Source organism: Anabrus simplex, chromosome 6, assembly GCF_040414725.1.
Source record: "Anabrus simplex isolate iqAnaSimp1 chromosome 6, ASM4041472v1, whole genome shotgun sequence".
Taxonomy (NCBI): Eukaryota; Metazoa; Arthropoda; class Insecta; order Orthoptera; family Tettigoniidae; genus Anabrus; species Anabrus simplex.
Window position 1 is genome coordinate 54,000,583 of NC_090270.1, and position 11,818 is coordinate 54,012,400.

The window sequence follows — 11,818 nt, forward strand, 5'->3', positions numbered from 1 at the left end:
ATAATCATGTAGACAAGTTAATTTGGCTAGGATTTGAATCAAATGGAAAACTATTAAAGAAACAAGCGATTTTATTCTGTTTTCCCGGAACTGCGTTTAGGCCGGAAGTGATTTTAGAAATTAGTTTTGTTTTAATTTGAAACCTTTCAGGGCCCTTTATCCCTTCGACTTCCGGCACTGTTGAGGACATTGTTTAATTTTTCGTTGTGTGGGGCACCTACTTTGCTAAGATGTTCTCAACATTAAAACTTGTACACACGGATCACTTTTCCAGTAATACTCATCTCCGTAAAACGACTACAAATAACAGGAGGAATAAGGAAAAGAAACGAAGAGGTAACACCATCCGGAATACCTGTGTTACTATTGCAACCCGAACGTGGCCCAGGTACGTACGAGTTGAGTGTTTCTTGTCAGCTACGGGTCCGATGGTTGCCGTCACTTCATAATTTCAAGCTAAGAGTCCCTGAAGACGTCCCTTAATATGCGGGGTAGAGCAGTGAAAAGGCCAAAATAGATACAAGGTTAAAAATAGATACAAGGTTCAGAAACAGTAGTCCGATTATATAAATTCAAGTTCTCCAGGTGGCTTAGGCCTATACATTGTCTCACTTGATCAATGCGCCGTAGAAACTTGTGGGAATAAACGCAAGGAACGTATAATACAGGCATTCGGAACGTACCCACGGTCGGGTATGGTACAAATTTTAATGAATTACATCATTTTCGTGTCCGCCTCTGTGATGTTGCGGTTAGCGTGATTAGCTGCCACCCCGAGCCGCAAAATTTGAAAAGTGGTACAAGGGGTGGAACGGGGTTCACTCAGCCTCGGGAGGTCAACTGAGTACAGGAGGGTTCGATTCCCACCTAAGCCATCCTCGAAGTGGTTTTCCGTGGTTTCCCACTTCTTCAGGCAAATGCCGGGATGGTACCTAACTTAAGGCCATGACCGCCTCCTTTCTTATTCCTTGTCTATGCCTTCCAATCTTCCCATCCCCGACAAGGCCCCTCTTCAGCCTAGCAGGTGAGGTCACTTGGGCGAGGCACTGGTCCTCCTACCAAGTTGTAACTCCGACCCAATGCCTCACGCACCAGGACACTGCCCTTGAGGCGGTAGATGCGGGATCTCTGGCTGAGTCCGTGGAGAAAACCAACCCTGGAGAGTAAACAAATTAAGAAAGAAAGAAAGAAAGAAAGAAAGAAAGAAAGAAAGAAAGAACAAAATAAAAAAGAAAGAAAGAAAGAGAGAAAGAAAAGAAATATTTTCGTCTGGAATGCTCAGGGCATTCGATAGTATTCAACTACTCCAATGAATATGGACGAAATAATACTCTCGTCGCCATAAGACCTATCTGTGTCGGTGCGACGTAAAGCCCCTAGCAAAAAAAAAAAAGAAATAATACTTTTATTTCTTGAAGTGGAAATAGCACTTTTTGAACATACATTCATGTTCCTTTAGACATAGGCTAAGCTTTTAGATCCTGGTAAGTTAACTCACCATCAGTCGATTCCCCCGAACCTTCAGTTAGTTCAGGTGGGTTGTACTGTTTCATTTAACAGGGGTACACCTTGTGATAACACTCATTATTTGCGCTTCTATTATTTCCCACTCTGGTGGGGAGGCTGTGCGACATGTTTCGATCAAGTAGCCTTGCTCCTGTTCTGTGGCGGTATGCCATTCCTTACGTGAACCTATGGGAAAGGAAGTTTTTACTATTGCGTACTTCGATGGTGGTTTGCACTGTATGAAGGAAAATGTGTATGCAATGACGTGTAATGTGACTAGTACCTGAGCTAGACGAATTAAATCAGACAGATAAAATCCCCAATCCAGCCATGAATCGAACCCAGAACACTCTGAACAGGAGGTCATGACGCCAACCATTCAGCTAAGGATTGTTTGAATATAAGAGGGGTAAGAAAAAGTTAGCTTCCATTAATAAATACCGTTTAAATTTTATTTATGGTTTGTTGGATACTCCAATCGAGATAAGAGCAGAATCCTTCTTTGAACATTTGATAAAATCCTTATGAGTCTCTGTGCCTAAATTAATATTCATGCTCTATAGCTGAAAGTTTGTTATAGGGCCTACACAACATGCACATCCATTCCCTTCGCACGGAGCTGGAAACAGACGTTGTGAATGTATTTGGAATTTTACGTGAATATTAATGCAAAACAATCTCCGTTGAACAAGTTTCCTGGGAAATGTTAAAGCTTTCACTACAGCGGTACTCGACATACACATTGCTAACGGTATCTGGGAGAAAAGCAATATTTAAAGAATGTACATATCGCATGGATATTATTACTATTATTATTATTACAAGGGTTATCGTGGATCAGAGGATAACGATCTGGTGGGATTAAACAGCTGGAAAAGCATATTTCATGATAAAATCTTTCTTCAGTTTATTCCAGGTGTTTCTGGGCTTACTGGAGCCTTCCAGGCTCATGTTGGTTTTGGCCGGGGGTAAGACCCGATGCCCTTCTTGACGTCATATGATTCTTGAGATGAAAATCTCGACCCGCGATCGACCGGAATTCGAACTTCGGCCTTCTGGGTGGGAAGCCAACGGCTAAGCTACTGGGCTAATCACAGCCCCCTAATTTTGATGACATTCCCTGAAAAATTATAATTTTACTGATCACTAACATGAACAACAGGTCAGGTTTAAACAAGTGATAAATAGTTGGGTCCGCCTCTGTGGTGTAGTGGTTGTTCTAATTAGCTACCAGCCCCAGACGCTCAGGTTCGATTCCCACCTCAGCCATCCTCGAAGTGGTTTTCCGTGGCTTCGCACTTCTCCTCCAGGCAAATGCCGGGATGGTACCTAACTTAGGGCCATGGCCGCTTCCTTCCTCTCCCTTCTAAGCTTCCCATTACGCCCCCCCCCCCCCCCCGACAAGACCAGTGTTCAGCATAGCAGGTGAGGCCGTCTGAGCGAGGTACTGGTCCTCAACCCCGCTTTATCCATTCGACCCAAAGTTTCACGCTCCAAGACAATGCCTTTGGGGCAGTAGAGGTGAGACCCCTCGCTGAGTCCGAGGGAAGAGCCAACCCTGGAGGGTAAACAGATTAAGAAAAAAAAGGAAAGATAAATATTTGAGAAGGTATATAAAACCTTACGTACGGGGATGGAGAAGAAGGAGAATACCTGAACAATATTTTTATTGTTCATCGAAGAAATACGGAGCTCGAATTTCACTCTGTTCCGGCATTGATGATCGATAATATATGACTTTCCTTTGAAAACAGTCCACCTGATTTCAATGGTACTCCTCCAGCCAAACCATTTTTGTTCAACTACAGACTTACTTCTAGTCAAATTAGTACTAATTTAAATCACAGTTAGACTAAAGAATGATAAAATTTAAAATAAGATTGTATTGCATACTGTTCAATTTTTTCTCTCCTTTTGGCTTTATTCTCATGAACTACTGTTTCATACGTACGCGTATGTCTTATTACTTGCACATCAGGAGGAAGGTGACTTTAACAGAGGTCGAAACATGTACTCATATATATGGTTTAGACAAACCTTTTAATTTAAGTGGTAACAATTTATAGTATTGAACAAGTAGACAATATATACGTCAATTCTTATTAAGAATATACATAAATAAATTTGCAGGGGGTCCGCTGTCCGTAATTTTGTTGTTTAACCAATTTTTCACAAATTTATCCGAGATGTTCAAAAAGAATACGCACGTTATTAAAAAAAAATTGAAAGCAAGTGTCATTTTGACCTCTTCCGCTGTTCTAGTGTTAATAGCAGGCTTATCAGTTTGATATTTTTCAAAGTTTAATTTTGTTCCTATATTTGCCTGTGTTTTAATCGAACAAACTATTTTAACCAAGACTTCCGTATCGGTTGCAGAGTATAGTTCTGTAGTTACTGAAAAATAAAACCAATTAAAGTTAAGCACAAACATCTAAGTGGTGCGTGGTTGGAAGTTCAGCAGCTTAGCCGTTCATCCACGAAGGCACTCAAATATAACCTATTAAATATTATTTAATAATAATCTTAGAATAACGAACAATCCCTTTGTTCATACAACTTGGCAATATATTGCATTATTACGAATAGGGTTTTACATTTTATTTGAGGGTCCCGATTTTTTTTCTTTTTTCTTTTTTTTGGCAGGCGGGCCCTTGTCACGTTCGTTACCCCTTTCGGACAGGGGCCGACACTGTCGCGAAGACGGGGTACATGCTAGAAGTCGCCGGTAGGAGACCAAGAGGACGGCCATAACAGCGATGGGACGATATTTTTCGCGAATGTCTGGAGAGCGTTGATCTTCACCCTGATATGACCCAGGACCAGTGTTGCCAGGTCTCCCGAATTTTTAGATCTCCCGACGTTTTTGCAACACACCAGAAAAACACAACAAAATAAAAAATCTCCAGAAATTTCTTCTAATCCATAGTGAAGGGAAATGAACAATAATGATTATGGTACATAATATATTTTTTGCCGAAAAACTCTTTCCTCGTCTCATTGCTTGACATTTTTTCGATAACATCACTCGTTAGGTAATTCCCCGCATTTATTTTAGGCTCGAAATACGTAATATCTCCCTCTTATTGAACTCGAAACTTAGGCTTGACTTCATCATTCGAAGGGAAATCCCCGACCTGCATATAGAATATAAAATCTGCATCCTGTTGCAACTTCAAAATTGGTACACAATTTGTACGTCCGATGAATAACTACATCTACAGGAGAAGAAGAAGAAGAAGAAGAAGAAGAAGAAGAAGAAGAAGAAGCCGAAGAAGAAGAAGAAGAAGAAGAAGCCAGAGGGTACGGGTGAGTGAAATTGTATATTTTTCTCATAATAACTTCAAATGACTATTGCATTCTTTAATTTAGTTATAACATTTCAGTGCTCCAGAAACTACCGAAACTTTCATTAGAACTCCCGAAATTTTTACGCACAATCTACCGATTTTTTATTTGTAGACCTGGCAACCCTACCCAGGAAATAACAAAATGGAGACAACGAATCCAAGTAGCGGACCGCGCCGCAAGGAGGGATAAACACTGAAGAAAAAGAAGAATACGATAATTTATGAGAGTGTAATATGAACACATTTCCTAAATTATACTTGTATAATCCCAAATGTTAAGTTAAGATGATCGCAAGACGAGATCTGTTTTCAAAGTAGAGTCAAGTAGCGCTACTTACTCTTATCTCAAACCAGATTTATTCATGCAGCGCCGTCTCCTGTCACCGCATCTTAAGTTTCTCAAGTAACTTGAGTACAAACACAAGGGGCCTATGATAACGTCTGACAACTCTGCAACTTTATCATTTGATGGAAACAGAGACAAACACACTGAAAATCTTCCCTCCAAGAGGAACTCCATTGCCAATAATACCTCTGAGAATTCTATTAACGCAATTTAATGTATAAATATTGCCAAACTGTGTTTCATCCCATATTATCAGGCTTTCTGACTTGATATCAACTACGGGGTGAGTGGCTACGAGGTTTGATTCACGCAGCTGTCAGCTTGCATTCAGGACATAGTGGGTTCGAATTCCAGTGTAGGCAGCCCTGAAGATGCTTTTTCGTGGTTTCTCATTTTCACATCACTAAAAAGTTGAGGCTGTACCTTAATCAAGGTCACGGTTGCTTCCTTCCCGCTCCTAACAATTTCTTGTCTGTCCCATAGTCACCATAAGACCTATGTGTGTCGGTGCGACGTAAACCAAATCGTAAATAAACACTCCTGAAGTGGAAATAATAATAATAATAATAATAATAATAATAATAATAATAATAATAATAATAATAATAATAATAATAATAATAATAATAAAGCCTCCGTGGTTCAGGCGGCAGCGCGCCGGCCTCTCACCACTGGATACCGTGGTTCAAATACCGGTCAATTCATGTGAGATTTGTGCTGGACAAAGTGGAGGCAGGACAGGTTTTTTTTCCGGATACTTCGGTTTTCCCTGTCATCTTTCATTCCACCAACACTCCCCAATATCATTTCATTTCATTAATTATTGCCTCAGAGGAGTGCGACATCTTCGGCAACCGGCACATTTCCTATTTTCGCCGCTAGATGGGGCTTCATTCATTCCATTCTTGACCCGGTCGAATGACTGGAAACAGGTTATGGATTTTTATTCAATAATAATAATAATAATAATAATAATAATAATAATAATAATAATAATAATAATAATAATAATAATAATAATAATAGTAATGTCGCTCTTTTTGTCCAACCCTGGTCCCGTTTCTCCACGGGGTCGGGTATGAGGTGATATGAATCTGTCGTGGCGGCTTTTTATGACCGGATGCCCTTCCTGACGTCAACCTCATCAGAGGAGTTAATGAGTTGAAATGAATAACGTGGTATATGGCAGTAGGAATGAAGAAGGTGAAAATCGGTGCCGGCACATAGCCTAACTGTCGAAGAGCACCAAAGGGTCTACTCAAAGCTTAACGTCCCAACTCGACGGACGAATCACCATCAAAAGCGCCATATGCCCACACTCCTACTGAGAACTGCGGATAGGTTTGGAATTTAATCTAGGCTTTTGGCACGAGATCTAGTGATTATAAATTGTATACTACCACCTCCCCTACACTGTGGACAACATTCTGACGGTGAAAATTATTTCGACCAACGAGACTCGAATCGGCTATCCAAGGTGTCAGACCGTTTAGACTTCAACGCCTTCACGATCATGACCACCAGGCAGGCTAATAATAATAATAATAATAATAATAATAATAATAATAATAATAATAATTGTACCGGGAGGTACACCTCAATGCAGCGCATTCAAAATAAGCGCCTTAATGAACTCCTTTATCGAACAAAAGTGGAAACTACTACAACAGGAACTTAGAATTTTAATCAGAAGATGTCACCACTGAAAAATTAAGTAATTGTTTGGTTGTGAAGTTTCCTAAACTGAGTTAATTTTTCCTTGCTTTGTTTGTCACTCATCAAGAAGTTTGGACATTTTTCTACAGATGACAGCACTAATTATGACCATGCACTCTGGTGCAAAGTGAAGGAACTTATAATTTAAAGAAGTTTTGTATTTCTAGATTTGGCAATACTTCCTTTTTCTTTCCGTCAGTTTTGAATCTGGCCAATGAAAAATCCTGTAATTAATTTTCAACCTATCACAAGCTCCTTGTTCGATTCTGAGTGTAACTTTGAGATTAACCAATTAAATTGAGAGGGTGTGGCTGGTTTAATCTTGAATGATCTCGAACCTTACCTGAGGGTTTATAAACTGTGGCTTTTCACGTTTCTTGGCCAATTGATCGTCGTCAATCTGAGTGTGTGTGCTTAAGCAGGAGGCGGGTGGCCTCTTTCGTCGGCTGCCAGAACATCTATAAGGTAATGGTCACATAACTTCATTCTTTCTTGCTACCTCCGCAGTTTAATCATAGGGAAAGGTCCGAATCCTTAGTTATGTAACAAAATTTTCTAAAATGTAAATCTTCTTCCGGCTAATGTAAAAACTTCATAAAGCTTTAACTTCGTTTTGTAAACGTTTTCTTCCTGTAATGTGTTAAAGTAATTTCTAAACGAGTATTCCCAGTAGTTTGGGAATAGTCCCTGTTTCATGGGCCTAGAGCCCTTTAGGTTTTTAAGTGTTCATTATCTTGGAGCGCAGTGTGCCTCCATTCACCTTGTGTTTGGGCCAGTTATCTTACCTGTTCTTTTTCCATGAAGGCCCAGTAAAAGATTTCAATTTGTAAATGGTGGTTTGAGGGACCAGAGATTGATGTAATGTTGCCTTGAGTAGGCAGTAATGAACCGAGAGCCTGTTTGCTCTTTTTCAAAGTTTTGTAAGATTGACGAGTGCCTCTGGAAGGCTAGAAATTGTGTTTTTTGAGCGTATGCTCTGTGAATTAGGGGATTTCTATAAATTTGTGCTCTTTGGTAAATTTGAGCTGGGAGCTCAGGAGTTGTAAAGCGAGGGGCTTGAAGCCCAGAATCTGTAAAGTTCGCTAACCTTGTATTTTCCTTTACTTGTTTCAAGCTTGTCATTGTACCTGGTGTTTCATTGTTATGAAAAATTGTTAAGTTTGAAGTGCTAAAAATATAACCTTCAGTTTAAGTTTTAAATTAATTTTGATACTGTAGATAGACCCATTCACCCCGGCACCTTCTTTAACCTCTTTTTGCTCCACGGGTAATCCCGTAAAAATAATAATAATAATAATAATAATAATAATAATAATAATAATAATAATAATAATAATAATAATAATAATTAATGGAACCGTGCTGCTCCCAAGCATTCCTTAATAATAGATGAGATAATTCGTCTTGATGTGCCTGTCGAAGTCATATTGTTTTGCCTGCCCATTTCAATAGTTCCATGAACATTTAATATCGGTACATAATAACTGATTCATTCGTAGCACTTCTTTCCACACACTATTCTCCGTGCCTCAACCATTCGGCCGTATCTGGATTTAACATTTTCAAACGATCTTGCCCGAAATATTTCAACATACAATTGGCCGCAGCTGAATACTGGTTCGGGTAAGCTACCCACTTTTTCAAGATTTTTCCCTGCGTTTTATTAATAGTCATACAGAAGGCTAGTCAACTTGATACCTTCCCGTCTATACGTATGTAGTCTCTTTTCTCTTAGTAGCATGCAAGTTATTAGGAACGCTCTGCCATCTGCTGAGTATATTCAGAAGCTGGGGAAGGTGAGAGAATCAAAGAGTATCTAGCAGAGAATGATATTCTTCTCTGGCTTGACAGGTAATAATCAAACATGGCTGCACGCAATGACATTACTAAGGCTGAAAATTACATACCTTATACCAGAAACTTAATGAAAGTGTTAGTCGCTTAGCAACCTGCTAAGTACAGACTGTATTGCGGGTTAGGGTAATCCTTCGCCTGCAATTATTGGAGTGATCATTTAATGATTTGATTTTATGATAACTTAAAGTTGGCTAAACATAACAGACCTATCAATGTCTCATGATTCACCAGCAGGTATTTCCAGAGAGAATAAAACAGAAATGAAGCGAATCGGTCCAGTAGAACAGACGGACGGATTTGCCAAAGCTGCTTTTAGCAAACTCTTTTAATATATATATTGCTATTTGCTTTACGTCGCACCGACACAGATATGTCTTATGGCGACGATGGGATAGGAAAGGCCCAGGAAGTAGAAGGAAACGGCCGTGGCCTTAATTAAGGTACAGCCCCGGCATTTGCCTGGTGTGAAAATGGGAAACCACAGAAAACCATCTTCAGGGCTGTCGACAGTGGGGCTCGAACCCACTATCTCCCGATTACTGGATACTGGCCGCACTTAAGCGACTGCAGCTATCGAGCTCGGTCTCTTCTCTTAATACATAGACAACTTCCATTTATTCTCACTTCACAGCTTTTGCCCTCACTGAGAGACGGAACAAACTGAGTAGCGACACAAAGCTAGAACCGGTATCCCCGGAGGTTGCCCTCGCGCCCAGCTCCAGATTGTCTGGATCTCTCATTATATTACTACAGTTAACGCAATTCTGCTGCCCAGATTGGGTAACAGTTACAACTGCTTGTTGTGAAGTACGAGGAAAGAACTTCGTATCCGGAAATGCAAATTCAAAGTAGGAAATACAACACGAAAGTAATATAGTCTAAATTTCAATAATATGCTTCTTCAGCGACGCCCGGTTTTTTTCTCACAACTGATGGTGGAACTATCTGGGAGAGAATCAGCCTGAGATCAAAAATCTAAACGGAGGTAGAGAAGAATATTTCCACCACAAAGCCTTTTGGACCATGAAATGCAGAGCTCATTTCTCTCGTATTTGACAAGTCACGGGGAAAGTCTGGTAGTAGATGGCAAAGGAGACACCGCGACGCAACATCGCGAATGAGTTATGTCTCTATCTAACACCCCGCAGTTAAATCTTGTAGAAACTGCAACTCATTATGCTTGGAGAACTTTCTATCTTGTAATAGGATCATTAAGAAAATGTACCAAGCCGAACAATATCTCGCTTTCAGAAGTTAGATGAAACTTGGGGAGGCGTACGCGGCTGAATAGGAACGATCTCGACATGTACACGGAGAATTTATATTTTTTTTAAACTATATAAATGAAATCGTAAAGACCCCGTGTCTGTACATTGAATATATTGGCGAAATTTCCGTACAGTTATCCGTTTCAGGAATAATAATGACCATCTACATACTTTTTAGATTTGGTGTCTGTTTGTTTGTTTGTTTGTGTGTTTGTTGGTCTGTTTGTCTATAACTTGAAAACTAGTGGATATATTTCTACCAAAAATCATATTTACAATCCACCAGTCCTTGGATAGGTTTCAGGGCCAATATTGTTTCTAAATCCTTGAGCTGACTAAGGGGGTTTATATGAAACCGAAACCGTGATTTTGTACTCCCACAAAATATACACAACCAAACTGAATGAAAATTTTCCTGCCTTCATCGAAATCAATTTCTGAACTTTTTTTATCTCATGTGCATCATTTCGATACGAGGATTAATAAGGAAGATATCATTAATGGACCGTTTTCCGGTACAAGTCCCACCGGACCTAACTCAAGAACGGGTGCGTGTAAAGCGTATTTCTTATAACATGAAAACTACTGAAGATAGTTCAACCAAACTTTATATTTATCATCCATCTGTTCAAAAGTAGGTTTTAAGGTCCACATCATTTCAAGTTCCCGGAATGGACTGGGGGTTTATAGGGAACGGAAACAGTGATTTTACTCTCCCACAATGTATACAAGACAGACCTGACAGGAAATATACCAATCTTGTGCATTCTTTTCGACAGGAGGATTAATAAGGGAGATATAATGAACGGTCGGTTTTGCAGGCTAAGCTCAGCGGACATAGCCTAAAAGGTGTTGTACGTGGAGCATATTCCTTATCTATCAACAACCTGTGACGATAAAGTTCGGTGAATATTCCTGTACTCTCAACATAGAATGAACAATGCATGACAGTGACCTTACTGTCCTTCGAAATGGTCCCCTCCCATAACTATGCATTCCTGAGATCGGCGGTAAATGTCCTGGAAACTTTGCAAGAAGGCTTCCTTTGGGATGGTGTTCAAAAGCCTCGTCACGTTTTTTTGGATGTCAGGAATATCGTCATATCTTTTTCCTTTCAAAGCGAGTTTGAGTCGTGGGAATAGGAAGAAGTTTGGAGGATTGAGATCTGGCGAGTATGGGGGATGTTCAAGTTGCACCATCCCCTTTTATGCCATGAACTGTTTGACGATATTGGTTGTGTGTGTGCGAGCGTTGTCGTGGACAAAAACACCATGAACCTTGTTGTGCGTATTGTGGTCGTACCGTGCGTAGACGTTTGATGAAACGAGTCAAAATTTCAACGTACCGTGCAACATTCAACGTCATTCCCTCAGGTAGAAATTCCTTGTGGATAATGCCTTGACTATCGGAAAAGGTGATGAGCATCGTTTTGACGCCTGGCTTTCCGGCTCTGACATTTTTCCGACGGGGGAATTCCGGAGAACGCCATTCCATGCTTTGCCGTTTCATTTCAGGGTCGTACCTGAGAGACCAGGTTTCATCCTCAGTGACAATACAGTTCAAGAAATTCGATGCTGCATCCGCCGTTTCGACAAAATCCTGTGAAGCCTCTAAACGTCATTGCTTCTGATCGCCAGTCAAGCGATGTGGCACAAGACGAGAACACGTTTTCCTCGTCCCTAACCTCTGGGTAACGATTTGTCGCACGGATTCACGGTTAATCTGCAGTTCATCCGCTATCATGCGCACAGTTATTCGCCTATCGTTCGTGATTAATG